Genomic DNA, 15,293 nt, shown 5'->3' with positions numbered 1-15,293 from the left:
CGCGATGCCGATTGGTTACGACTAATGTTAGAAAGGAAGAGAGGAGGAAGAAGCCTCCTACCAACGTGGGTCCTAGGCGACATTGTTTATGGGAAATCTCAGATTTTCCGTTAGGTAGATGTCCGCTTTTTTCGTTAAGTCAATACCCGCCTTCTCCGTAACTCTTAAGAGGGCGTAATAAACCCAAGGACCTTTCTAAAAACCGACCGAAAACACTTCTAGAATTAGAAAGTCTTTTCGGGAAAACAGATTGACTTAGGCCATATGTGCGAACAATGCAGTTGGGATTTCGGCTTTATGATGGGTCCTTGGGCCTATGGAGGATTCGAAGGATGGCACGTGGACCGTTGGATGCCAAGCCGCGCGGGATGGAGTGCAGATGTGTTGCGCGCCAGAACATCGACTCTGGTCTCTGTTATATGCAGTGTAATTGTTGTTTTGCAGATTCAGACTCAAATATTCAACTCCACGTATCTCCGTTGCTGTTGCTGATATGTCGACAATTCGATGTGCCAGGTACTCCACATTTCTTGCCAAATACATCGTTTGCCAGCCAGTTTGCGCTATATCCAGACTGGTCCCAGACAGATCAAGCATAAATATAAATCGGAGATGATAAAACACGGGAACCTTCCGTTTGGAATTTTGGGAAAATCCCGTAACATTGTAATCTAGATTCTACCATAGCTGTAATTAAACAATCGTAGTCATCTAGTCCGATTGTAATTGTTCGAAACTTGTGATACTGCACTTGGCCTCGAGGCGACAACCAGTCACCGAACGTAGCCGCGGTCAAGGGATGAACGTTTTGTCTAATAAAGGCATGGAGTAATTCGATAGCTGTCCTTAAATGAAATAATCGTAGCGGCACGTGACAGTAAACATTCCAACGGTTTCTGTCCCGTGACTCGCCACACGCAGACTCTATCCGTCGGATAAGATGATTGCCAGATGTCAACGCATCTCAACAGTATATGTTTAGCTAGCCTGAGGACCCATTGTAAACCTTAAGATTTAGTTAATTAAAGTCCTTAACAGTCCTAAAGAGGCAAACAGTCTTTGTTTCAACTACGGGATGATAGGTGAAATCTATTTTTCCACGGACGACGCTTCCCGCTAGCAACGTTCCCTCAAGGGCTACTAGCATCCTTCTCTAACCATCAACATGGAAATTGTCCAATTAACGGTAACGTCACTTTCAATCTCTTTCCGAGCGAAGTCATTTCTCCACGTATCCGATGTTCTCGTGCCCTTAGACACACCCATCATAGTTTTCCTCTGCAGAATCATCGTGCCGGAAAATCATTCTCTCGTGAGGTCACATTAGCCAGTTACAAAGAGCCTTAACACTCGGTGGATATTCTATGTTTTGACAAAGAGTTTGTTCAGTCCTACCTATACCGTAGATAAGGAAGTATGGTACAACTTGGAATCAGGATGAAAACGAATTCTGTTATTCCGTTGACCGCGGCTTTGTTATTGATCCCAGGATCATTGTCATTAGCTTCTCGAGTACCTAATTACCACGACTACTTGTCAAATTATATAACAATCAAATTTACACTAGTAAATATCTGCTCTATTGCATAACTACAACGTCTAAACCAAATGAAGATTCGTTTCGCGCCTCTAACTCTAATCATAATTGAAAAGATATAGAATGGATTCGGAAATACAAATAATTCCCTTTATTTAGCACACAACTGTTATACATATATCTTATACTCTTAAGGCCTCAAAATCCTACTCGCACGCACGCTTGTTGTCAACCGACTCTTCCAGATACTTCTAACGACTGGCTCTTGTGTTTTGTCTCAACCAAGACCCGGACGTCCTCTGACGCTTACACACACATTCACATGTACAGTGTAAATGTATCATTTTCCCAACACGCCTCCTTACATTTATACTGTACACTTAATCGTATTTACATGCTTTGACGAATTACATAACAGAAACTTTAACACTTATTTATTTACATTTCTCTTAGTTTACATTCATCCATGACCTAAACCTTTCGAATTTCTCTCTACACAGTGCCTTCGTAAAAATATCCGCAGTATTTTCGTCTGTACTTACTTTAAGTATGTTTATCTTGTTCTCCTTTAAGCATTCGTGAACGTAGTGGTAATGAACTTCAATGTGTTTAGAATTTTTCGTAAAATTTCCGTGCTTTGCTATACTTATCACTCCAGAGTTATCCTCATAAATTTTTACAGGGTTATCGTCTAGATTTACATTGAAGATTTTCATAATTTCCCTAATGGACATTAATTCACTCACCGCTTCCGATAGAGCTACATACTCTGCATACGTCGAGGCTTTTGTCACACACCTTTGTTTTTTAGACTTCCAACCAATTACATTTCCATACAATCTAATTACATATCCAGAAGTCGATTTCCTATCTAAATGATCTCCTGCCCAATCAGCGTCCACATAACAATCTATCGTTTCACATTTTTCATTCCTTTTATAATCTAATCTTAAATCTCTAGTCCGGTACAGATATTTCAATATTCGCAAAGCATATTTAAAATGTGTCTCATTACAACAATCTTGAAATCTACTCAAATAATTCACACTATAACTTATATCGGGTCTGGTATTTACACTAATATACAACAATGCGCCAATTAAATTTTTGTAGCCAATATCCTCTCTATTCTTTGACTTCACCTAAATCTTTCATTTCAAATCTATTAGTTAATAACTTCTTTACCCTTTGTATCTTCCATTTATTTTTACTACAAATTAGCAAATCTTCTACATACATTAGCAAATAAACAACATTTTTCTCCCTCTCCATGTGTATATAGGCACAACTCTATGTTATTCTTCTTAAAACCTAATCTCGTCACATACTTATCAAAACACTCATACCAGTCCCTTGGACTTTCTTTTAACCCATACAGCGCTTTCGATAGTTTACAAACTCTATTCGTTCCGTCCGCATATCCCTTTGGTTGATTTACATATACCTCCGAGGTTACTTCACCATTTAAAAAGGCAGTTTCTACATCCATTTGCTCAATAATTAATCCATTTTGACAACAATATGATAGCAATATCTTGAGGTGATAAGGTGTCGATTAATTCACACAAACACCGGAATATACCTAACTACGTAGTTTATTAGAATATACCCGATGCTTACACTAGTCGTACAATATACTTGCTGTTTCGTTTCGCGGTCGCTAATCGATCGGCGCAAAGAAGTATCGGTTAATTGTCGCTGCTCGAATCTCTCGGTAACTAAGAACGCGTCGCTACCCTGTCCGCTATATTTATATCCGCCGGAGTTGACGACAGGCGTTGGGATTTGAATTTCGAGAATGTTCTCGAAATGTCCCAGCGGGCGCCGAGCTCGCGACCTGTTTACAATTGTTGGTTTTTGGGTAGCTGACTCACGAGCCTATGGTCACGGCAAAAACGACGGATTTGGCCTAATGATCGGAAGCGCCTAAGGTCGATATATCTATAATTAGCTCATGTTTGAGTAAACACGGTTTCTTGTGTAGCAGATTTGCTGGGCAAAAACCATGATGACTTTTGTCGACAAGTACCGCTACAGTACCCCCCTGACAGTGTTAACGTTCTTCTTTTATATTAGCTTATTTATGATAGCGGGGGTGCCCTTGCTAACCGCTTAATTCAAACCCGCTTGAAAGCGGACGGGAAAACGAACTTTCCGGCCCGAACGCGTGGTGTAATGCGCTCTTGCGTCTCCGTCGCTTTGTTGCGCTTGCTCGCTGCTTTGCGATCGGAAGATTTTCCTAGGTACAAATACGTCGTGGGCTTGTGCATTGCTTTCTAGGTGCTCAATATCTTCCGACACGATGAAGGCGGGTTTTAGACGGTCTACGGAGACTTTTACGCCTTTATCCTTCACACGTATGTTAAAGGTTTTTTCCCACGCTGTATCACTTGATAGGGGCCATCGTACGGCGGTTGCAGAGGGCCTCCGATTGCATCGTGACGAACGAACACATACGGCAACGTTTTTAAATCGCGGAACATGAATGTCGTCTTCTCGGTGTGTTGTGAAGTTGGCAGAGGTCTGATCTCGCTCATTCGCTCTCGCAGACGGTTTGCAAATTCCGCGTTGGCCTGTTGTTTTGCTGGTACGAAAAATTCCGCTGGCAATCGTATGCCCGTACCATAGATCATTTCCGCTGCCGTTGCGCCCAGATCTTCCTTGATAGCGGTTCTAATGCCTAGAAGAACTATGGGAAGGCTTTCGACCAAGTTGCTCGTATTGTGGCATTTGATTGCGGCTTTGAGCTACCGGTGGAAGCGCTCTACCATCCCGTTGGACGCGGGATGATAGGCTGTGGTACGCAAATGCTTAATGCCGAGCATCCGGCATAGTTCTTTGAAGAGATTGGATTCGAATTGGCGTCCTTGATCGGTTGTTATTTTTGCTGGGCCGCCAAAACGCGCTATCCATGTGGAAAGAAGAGCCGAGGCAACGGTCGTTGCTTCCATATCCGGTATAGGAATCGCTTCGGGCCAACGTGAAAAACGATCGATACATGTTAGACAATATCGGCAGCCTTGAGAGTACTGCATAACGATAATGTCTAAATGTATATGCTCGAATCGTCCTGCGAGCTCTCCGAATGTTCCGAACGGCGTCGATACGTGTCGCGTTATTTTACATTGCTGGCAGGGGATGCATTGCCGTGTCCATGTTTGGCAATCTTTGTTTAACGCAGGCCAAACAAAACGCGATTTTACTAATTTCTGAGTTGCGTGAATTCCTGGGTGGGAAAGTCCGTGGAGTGCATTAAATACGTCGCGCCTCAAGGATTTCGGTACGTACGGTCGTACGATGCCGCTTGACACGTCACAGTATATTTCCGCGTCGTAATCCGGAAAACGAATTTTCTTAAGCTGTAACGCGGATGTACCGGAGTTAACGATATTGCGGAGATCTTCATCGTTTTCTTGCGCGGCGGCGAGGGTTTTGTGATCCACGGATTTTCCTATAGCTTCGATGCGCGATAGGGCGTCGGCAACATTATTGTTTAGCCCTTTTATATGCCTTATATCGGTCGTGAACTGACCGATATAATCTAGCAGCCGGAACTGTCTCGGCGAACACTTGTCGGGATATTGACCGAACGCGTAAGTGAGGGGTTTATGGTCAGTGAAGATAATGAAATTTCTCCCCTCTACTGCGTGTCTAAATCGTTTGACCGCGGTGTACATAGCGAGCAATTCGCGATCATACGCGCTATATTTTCGCTGCGCGGCGTTTAAGGGTTTAGTTAAGAAACCCAACGGTTGCCAAGTGTTGTTCGCACGTTGCTGCAACACCGCTCCTAATGCAAAGTCGGACGCGTCTGCAGCGAGGCTGATGGGCGCGCCAGGTATAGGATGTGCTAACATCGTCGCGTTAGCTAGGGCGCGTTTCGATTCGCTAAAGCTCGTTTTGGCGTCTTTCGACCAGGTAATGGGCATGTTGCCCTTTTTCGCCCCTCGCAGCAAATCGTTGAGGGGTTGTAAGATTTTGGCTGCCCCCGGTATGAAACGTCGATAAAAGTTAATCATACCGAGGTACCTACGGAGAGCTTTGATGTTCGCGGGGAGGGGTGCTTCAGTTACGGCTTTTACTCGATCGGCGAGCGGTTTTATATCCTGCGCGTTTACCGTATGGCCTAGGAAGGATATCTCATCGACGCCTAACTCGCACTTTGCTAGGTTGATTACAACGCCGTAATGATTTAGACGTTCGAACAAAATCCGCAAGTGCTTGCGGTGCTGTTCCTCGGTTTCCGAAACTACCAGGAAATCATCGATGTACGCGTATACGAAATCTAAGCCACGCGTGGTTTCATCGACGAAACGTTGACACGTTTGCGCGGCGTTTCGAAGCCGAAACATCATATTGGTTGCCTCGAAAAGGCCGAATGGTGCCGCGATTGCTGTTTTTTTAATGTCCCGAGGCGCGATTGGAATTTGATGGTAGGCGCGCACTAAGTCAACTTTTGAGAAAATTTTCCTACCGTGTAGCTGCTACGCGAAGTCTTGGATGTGCGGTGGAGAGTACCTGTCGGGAACAGTGCGGGCGTTCAGCGCCCTGTAGTCACCGCAGGGTCGAAGACTTCCATCCTTCTTTAGGACGACGTGTAGCGGAGATGCCCAGGAACTCTTCGATGGGCGCATGACTCCTTGTTCAATCAGCGTTGCAAATTCCGCCTTGACTTGTTTGAGCCGGTCTGGTGCGAGCCGGGGGGTTTGCAGTACACGGGTGGGCTTGGTGTGGTTTCTATGTGGTGCTCCACGCCGTGCCGGATTTTTTCTCGCCCAAAGGCCGGTGGGCGCGTTATATCTGGATATTTTGCCAGCAGTTGATGATAGACCGAATCCCCCTTTACGGTCTTAATCATGAGTTGTTCGCAGTTGGCGGCGTATCCCCGGGTCGTTAGCTGGGTTGTTGTGTCAAGAAGACGTCTTTTTCTTGTGTCTACAAACAACCCGTAATGGCTCAGGAAGTCCAGGCCGATGATGGGGGTTTGCACGTCGGCGATCGTGAAGTGCCATTTGAAGGCACGTCTGAGGGACAGGTTCAGCTCCATCGCCAAGGTGCCGTACGTTGCGATGGGCGTCCCATTGGCAGCGAATAATTCGTACGCTGCTTTTTTCACGACCCTGGATAGCCTGCTTCGGGGATAAACGCTGATGTCGGCCCCGGTGTCCACTAAGAACGAGGTTTTCGTTCTCTGATCCACGATGAATATGCGGCGTGATCCGAAGCCGTCGTCGTCCGCCGCTTTTACGGACGGCTGGGGTCGTTTCCCGTCTTCCACTTACACGGGACGGTGCATTTTGTGGCGCGATCGCCGAATCTCGCGTGATAAAAACAAATTCCGTCCTGACGCGGGTTGTCTCGCGAACGGGAACGGCGACGGCGTCGAGTAAGGGAGTACGAGCGTCTTCGCGGTCGACGATACCCGCCGATTTTTAAAGCCTTAATTTCCTCCCTCAGCCTGCCGACTTCGGCGGCCAGCGCGTCGTTTTTGTCTGCTTGCGATGCCGGTAGCTCGGAGATTGTGCCCACCCTATGCGCGCGGTGGCCGTGGCGATCGTACGCCTCGTCGATTCTATCCGCAGTCCTGTTCAGCTTTTCTATGCTCGTATCGTCAACTGCGGCCAGGACTTCCCTGGTACGGACTGGGAGGCGGTTCCTCCACAGGTTTAGAATGAACTCGTCGGACGCGAGCGGGCTGGCTAGTTTCTTTAGGTCATTGTAAAACTGTGAGGGCTTTCTGTCGCCCATCTCTTCGCGTTCAACTAACCTTTCAACCTTGACGCTGTGCGATTCTGTCAGGACGCGGATTAGCTCGCTCTTCAGTTTCTCGTACTGGCCGGTGGCGGGGAGGTTGGTCACGGTGTCCTCTATCTTTGCGAGGTATGGTGGGTCGAGGAATCCTATGAGGGCTAAGGCTTTTTCGTCATCGTGGCTAATGCCGGCTACGCCGAAATACTACTCTAGGATCGAAAACCAGATCCCGAACTTCGTAGGCATAAATGGCGACACGCGGAACGAAGCACCGGCTGGAGTTGGTTTGCTCTCCTTTTCCATAGTGTGATTTGCGGACAATACTGTACACACCGCGACTAGTCTATCACTGTCTCCTCTTACACAAAAAAAAAAATCACGTCGGGGTCACCAGTTGAGGTGATAAGGTGTCGATTAATTCACACAAACACCGGAATATATCTAACTACGTAGTTTATTAGAATATACCCGATGCTTACACTAGTCGTACAATATACTTGCTGTTTCGTTTCGCGGTCGCTAATCGATCGGCGCAAAGAAGTATCGGTTAATTGTCGCTGCTCGAATCTCTCGGTAACTAAGAACGCGTCGCTACCCTGTCCGCTATATTTATATCCGCCGGAGTTGACGACAGGCGTTGGGATTTGAATTTCGAGAATGTTCTCAAAACGTCCCAACGGACGCCGAGCTCGCGACCTGTTTACAATTGTTGGTTTTTTGGGTAGCTGACTCACGAGCCTATGGTCACGGCAAAAACGACGGATTTGGCCTAATGATTGGTACCGCCTAAGGTCGATAAATCTATAATTAGCTCGTATTTGAGTAAACACGGTTTCTTGTGTAGCGGATTTGCTGGGCAAAAACCATGATGACTTCTGTCGACAAGTACCGCTACATCTTAAAGGTCTGATTACTCGCTACTGGGGAGTATATGTCATCGGCTATGTTTCTTTGTTGGAATCCTCTTACCACTAATCTAGTCTTATACCTGTCATCTGATTTTCTCGTGTAAACCCATTTTACATCTAATACGTCTTTGCCTTTTACCCTTTCTACCAATTTCCAAGTTTTATTCTTATAAAGGCATTCCATTTCCTTATCCATAGCTTGTTTCCAATCTTCACTATCTTCGCAACAAATCGCCTCCTCAAATGTACAAGGGATATCTACTCTACAATAATTTGCATGGATTTCACTAATGTTTTCTTTTTCTGGATATCTTACTGGAGTTCTCTTATTACGTGTAGATCTTCTAGGGATGTTTATGCTTTCAAGACTGTTATCATTTTCATCTTCCCTACTTTCTAACTCTTCCTTATTCAGGTTTACCAATAAATCATTATCCACAATGTCATCGTTATCTTTATCGAATGAATTTTCCATAAAGCCGATATATTTTGTGTCTGTTCCTATGACCTCTACATGTCTCGCTATTGTTATTTTCCCACCTAATAAGACTCTGTAACCTACTTCACTGTATTTTCGAGCTATCGCGGGGAGACGAGGTCGTTAGAATATGCGCCAACGGGAGTCGTAAATTCCCGTTACGATCAGAATGATCGACACCACGAATAGTTCGATCCCCGTATTTCGATTAAGATAATAGGGGTGATTCAGGTATGATAACACTGTGGCTGACAGAGTTAAAATTTATATTTCCAACACTTAATATACACGAATGAATAGATATAAACACTTAATAACTTATCACGCTGCAATAATAGAGTAGCACGGTATGAGACTTAATGTTAGAAATTCGGCGTTAGATCTTTGACTCAATGTGTAACGTTCGACGCGTCACAAGGAACTGATCGACTTTAGATGATTTCTTTGTCTCATCTTTAAGACGATCCCCACTATACTTAGGTCACGCCACCGTTCGCGCCTATGATCACGTATGTCTGTTCTTGCGTGGAAAACGTAACGGACCAAATTCGATGTTTCGAGAACTCGCTGCTTGGCGACAGCTATGCGCTCGTCGATACATTGTATATGATCCGGCGGTCAGATAAGACGATCTCACCGAGACATTGTAGGGCCGCGAGTGACGGTTAGAAAATACAGCCTGTGTTAAGCCTAGTGGCGTAACATCCTCCCCCCGTTGAGAGGGTACCGATCAAAATTCTGTAGAGGTAGAGTTAATTAAATTTTCTATCCGCCTTCTTGTTGATTGTTGCTGCCGTGTGGACTGTGGCCGTCCAGAAGATGTCGTGGTCGCCAGGAGGAATTTGATGATACGGCCGAAAGGCCGGTGCGCTGAGGGTATTCGTCTGTCCTGGAGTCTGGTTCGACGTCGCGCGGAGGGCGCGATGAAATTCACGATCCAGTACGCGTCGTGAAACAGCTTGGCCCATGAAGTATCGTGGAACACCTCGGCCCACGAGGTGTCATTGAATGAAACTCCGATGATGCATGGTACAGATTCAAACAACGTCGCAGAGTTTTGTGTTTGATTGGGGACCTGAGCTCCCCTCGATGTTCTGACCCAATTGAGTTGTCTTGTCCCACGTATCGTAGCTTGTTTCATGGTAAGACCTTGAGCAGGTTTCGCCTTTCTTATATGGTATTTCTGCAACATCAGACCCGTGAAAGTATTGCATATCATTTGGACATCCTCGTTCTTGTTTCGGCTGTGGAAACGTGGAGGAGGTCATGGTTGATTGAGGGATGAGGCTCCCCCCGTTGACCCCTTCGGATTGCGCCTTCTCGCTGATGGCTGGTAGTTGTACCGGCGTAGTCCAACAATCCGCAAAAGACCAAATCAGCGATTTGTCCGACGTAGTGATCTGTGGGCTTAGTGGACGAGTGTTGAGATCAGCTGGCGCGTTCTGAAAACTACCGACAATTAAATGATTAGTCATAGTAGTAACAGCGTGGAGATTATCTCGATCTGGGTCACTCGCAGGCGTGGCTCCTCGCGGCCATGGCGATGGAGAATTCTTCACGTTAGGACCCGGAGAAAGATTCTCTGCTATGATGTCCATGTCAGGTGTAACATGTAAAGTGGTGTTCCCCGTCGGCGGAGTTTGATTCCTGTTGTCCTGGACGGGATTCACTTCCTTCCGGTCCAGTGGATCGTGAGAGGTTGGCTGAATGAAGACATTTCGTGGCGATTTGATAGCAGCGGCGGATTCACTGGTTCACGGTCTCGATGACGGGGCTTGCCGTGCGACACGTTGGTTACGTCTTAGCCGCTCGTATATATCTTCATATTGCTCTCTGATTTCGAGATCGCGCGATTGTCCATCCGAGTCTAATAATTCTATCTCGAGTTGGACAGCTTCGACTTGATGCGTCGACTCGTGTTGGACTTTTTGCACTTCGGTCAAATGTTCATTGCGGTCCACTGGGGATGAGAACGTGTCATAGGAATAGGTCCAGTTCTCGAAGGCACCGTCGAACTGAGGCAAGCTGACCTCTGGTAAAGTGATTGGTGTCGGCTCAGGGTTCACGCATGAGTCGCGTGTTTTTGTTGTCGAGGGGGTTGTTGCTGGTATTTGGTCAAAGAGATCTATGAGTCGTGTGTTAATCTCCAGATACTCTTGCAACAAAGAGGCTCTACAAGCAATTTCCCCCTGATCTAACACTTCTAGCTCGTCTTAAACCGCGCTTAATCTCCTCCAATACTCGTCGAACGAATTGCGGCAAGATACTAAGTAGCCGTTGTTTACTTGCCCAGACTCTTCGTATTCATCGAGTTGGCGCTTCGTGATCGTAAAGCGGCGGGCGAGGCCGTTTCGTCTCCGCCGCAATGTACTGATCGAGTCAGGTTGAGCCATGTTTGATTTTAGTGGTAGGAACGATCTTACCTTGATCAAATGGGCGTTGGTCTGAGAGTCGGTTTTTACTCGCCACAGTGTGGCGTGGGCTCGTGTAGATGCTGAACGAAGGAGGTGTTCCTCTCCGGTGGCGGCTCCTTTGGTCAGTTGACTAAGGTGTTGGAATGTGGATTTCACGTGACACTGTATAGTCACTGGTCAGTGCACTTCATTGATGGCACGTGATCCGGCTCGAAGGACCATGTATTTTCGAGCTATCGCGGGGAGACGAGGTCGTTAGAATATGCGCCAACGGGAGTCGTAAATTCCCGTTACGTTCAGAATGATCGACACCACGAATAGTTCGATCCCCGTATTTCGATTAAGATAATAGGGGTGATTCAGGTATGATAACACTGTGGCTGACAGAGTTAAAATTTATATTTCCAACACTTAATATACACGAATGAATAGATATAAACACTTAATAACTTATCACGCTGCAATAATAGAGTAGCACGGTATGAGACTTAATGTTAGAAATTCGGCGTTAGATCTTTGACTCAATGTGTAACGTTCGACGCGTCACAAGGAACTGATCGACTTTAGATGATTTCTTTGTCTCATCTTTAAGACGATCCCCACTATACTTAGGTCACGCCACCGTTCGCGCCTATGATCACGTATGTCTGTTCTTGCGTGGAAAACGTAACGGACCAAATTCGACGTTTCGAGAACTCGCTGCTTGGCGACAGCTATGCGCTCGTCGATACATTGTATATGATCCGGCGGTCAGATAAGACGATCTGACTGAGACATTGTAGGGCCGCGAGTGACGGTTAGAAAATACAGACTGTGTTAAGCCTCGTGGCGTAACATTCACTATATCCCAAGAAAAATCCCATATCTGCCTTCTTATCCCATTTAGAAACTCTTTTTTGTTCTGGTCTTCTTACAAAAACTTTACTTCCATATAGATGTAGATTTTCAACACTTGGTTTTCTCCCGAAGAATATTTCAAAAGGTGTCTCTCTCTCTATAGTATTTGCCAGTATTCGATTTTTCAAGTATACCGCTGTACAAACTATTTCCGGTCAGTACCTTTTATGTACTTTCGCTTCCGCTAACAAGCAACGCGCCATGTCCATAACTGTACTATTATACCTTTCCGCTGTCCCGTTTAACTCATGTACGTAGGTTGGGCAATTATTAATTCTGATACCTTTATCCCTAGCAAATTTATAAATTCGATTATTCAAATACTCTTTTCCATTATCACATCTCAATATTTTTAACTTCTTGCCCGTCAAATACTCGGCTTCATTTACAAACTGTACGAAACTATCAAAGACCTCACCCTTTGATTTTATACAATAAACTCTATTTTGCTATAATCATCGATAAATGGGATGAAATATTTCTCTTCATTGAATCCGGAAGTCTTAAAGGGACCGCACGCGTCCGTATGAATAATTTCCATTATCTCCCTAGCCTTGGTTTGATTATTTTTGAATGGTAAATTGTGCATTTTACTTTCTATGCACACCGTACATTTCAAAAATTCCTTCTCAATTTCATTCGGTATACAGTAACTAGCTGCTCTTTACCCAAAATACTTAAATATTTAAAATTTACGTGTCCTAACATCCTATACCATCTTTCCTTTTTGCTCATACCACTACGTTCGGCGCTCTTTGCTAAGTGCTCCTTCCCTTTCAATATACTTTTCATTCTATATGTTCCCTTTTCTTTAACCGCTACCGCTGTAAGCTTATTGTCCTCAACTATTACTTTTGCAATATTTCCTTTTGAAATAACCGTGTTATTATTATCTGTTAGCTTGCCTAAACTAATCAAGTTTGCGGACACTTCTTTCGCGTAAAAAACGTTATTCATATTTATTTCATTTTCTTTCCAAATGCTTCAAAATATCTTATAACATTCCCTACTTTTGTTGCCGTTATCGATCTATTATCGCCTAAATATATATTTACCGGTTCTTTAAGGTCAATACATTTATCGAAATAATTTACGCTGTTAATTATGTGATCTGTGCAACCGCTATCGAATAGCCACATTACTTCATTATTACTTATCTCGTTCGCCTCGCCGCTGTGTGATGCGTGCGCCGTTGCTATCAATGTGCCCGATCTTGAGTTACCATGCTCGCTCGTGCCGGTTGTTGATTGACGATGGATATTTCCACGTCCCCTGCTCGTATTTCCTTTGTTTCCTCTTCCCCTGCTGCGACCACGTGTTGACCCACGCCAAAAACTGTTACTGCTTCCCGCTTCGACGCCATTTTGACACTCTCTCGCAAAATGTCCTACTCTTCCACGTCTGAAGCATCCTTCCTTTTTTGCAGAAAAGGCGTTGGTTTGCATTTCTCCTCGATTGGACTTATTTTTCTTCTCCGCTATTTCAATTTTATTTTTTACATACGCTACCGTTTGATTTTCTGCTTTCAATGCATCTACTATATCCGCTATGTAGTTGTATTCTTCGGGTAACGTATTCAGCATGTAATTTAGTTTTTCCCTCTCACTCACTTGTGCACCCGCACATTTTAATTCGTTTATTAATTTTTCGAAATCGCTAAAGAACGTTGCTGAATCAGTGTATTTCTCAAGTCTTATCTTTTCCAATCTCCTTCTGCATACGACCTGTAGTGCCGTCGACGCTTTCAAGTACATTTTATCAAACTTTTTTACTATCCCATATGCCGTTTATTCTTCTCTAATATATTCCAATTGTCTATTTGTAACGGCATTATAAATTATATTTATTGCCTCCAGATCCTTTTTGTCCCAGTCTACATTGTCTGTTTCTGTATTCACCCTGTCTTCAACGAGTTGTGACAATCTCGCATTCTTTACATCTGAGAAGCATCGTTATTCTTTGCTTCCACATACCGTAATCCTCACCATCGAAAATAGGTATCATGATTTCCGATCTCTCCGTTTTAAATGATTCCTGATCTCTTACTCAAGCGTTCCTACGTGCTCGAAGTGTATTTTTCCTCTTTGTAACCTTTGAACGTTTCCTTCCTTACTGAGAATTCACACGAACTAACTCGCAATATTGAAAAACACGCACTAAAATAACTTACAAAATTATGAACCACGCTCTGCTACCATGAAAAGATATAGAATGGATTCGGAAATACAAATAATTCCCTTTATTTAGCACACAACTGTTATACATATATCTTATACTCTTAAGACCTCAAAATCCTACTCGCACGCACGCTTGTTGTCAACCGACTCTTCCAGATACTTCTAACGACTGGCTCTTGTCTTTTGTCTCAACCAAGACCCGGACGTCCTCTGACGCTTACACACACATTCACATGTACAGTGTAAATGTATCATGTTCCTAACAGCGTAATTAGGAACGTGACGCTGGGCAAATGCCTCAGCGATCAACAGCTACAGGACGTCGAAGACCTTATGACAAACCCCCCCAGACACGGGACGCTAGGATACCGACATTGCCTGGCGGAAATCGATCGTTTTTCGCGTTAGACCGAAGCCGTTCCCATCGCCGACATGGAGGCGGCAACCGTTGTTTCAGCCATCCTTTCCACGTGGATATTCCGTTTCGACGTACCTTTAAGGATAAGGACCGATCAAGGACGCCAGTTCGAGTCAAACTTATTTAACGAATTATGCCTGTTCCTCGGCATTAGGCATTTACGAACGACAGCCTATCACCCCGTGACCAACGGGATGGTAGATCGCCTGCCCCGACAACTAAAAGCAGCAATCAAATGCCACGATACGAGCAACTGTGTAGAAATCTTGCCAATAGTTTTATTAGGCATACGAACAGTTATTACGGACGTGAAAACGACGACAGCCGAAATGGTTTATGGCACCGGCATACGATTGCCGGCAGAATTCTGTGTACCAACGAAGCAACAGGCCAAGTCGAAATACGGAAGCCGTCTAAAGTCTTACGTATTTCTACGTCACGATTACATCGGAAACCCCTTACAAGCACCCTACGGCGGACAGCATCAATTTATATCGAGAGCAAAAAGGACCATTGCGATTGAAGTTAGCAACAAGAACGTAATCGTACACTTAGACCGTCCGAAATGCGTGAATTTTTATTGCACGGTAACATTGAACACCATTACAGCGAAAATCGCGAAGTAATAATACCACCTGATGTTTGAAACGAGCAAAACAAAGAGGACTCAGGAATTCATCACTCCAGGTGCGCGGGCAGAAAAGTTCGCTTCC

The sequence above is a fragment of the Bombus affinis genome, unplaced genomic scaffold (genome assembly GCF_024516045.1).
Source record: "Bombus affinis isolate iyBomAffi1 unplaced genomic scaffold, iyBomAffi1.2 ctg00000081.1, whole genome shotgun sequence".
Classification (NCBI taxonomy): domain Eukaryota; kingdom Metazoa; phylum Arthropoda; class Insecta; order Hymenoptera; family Apidae; genus Bombus; species Bombus affinis.
The sequence above is the reverse complement of the archived record's forward strand: the minus strand, read 5'-3'. Positions refer to the sequence as shown.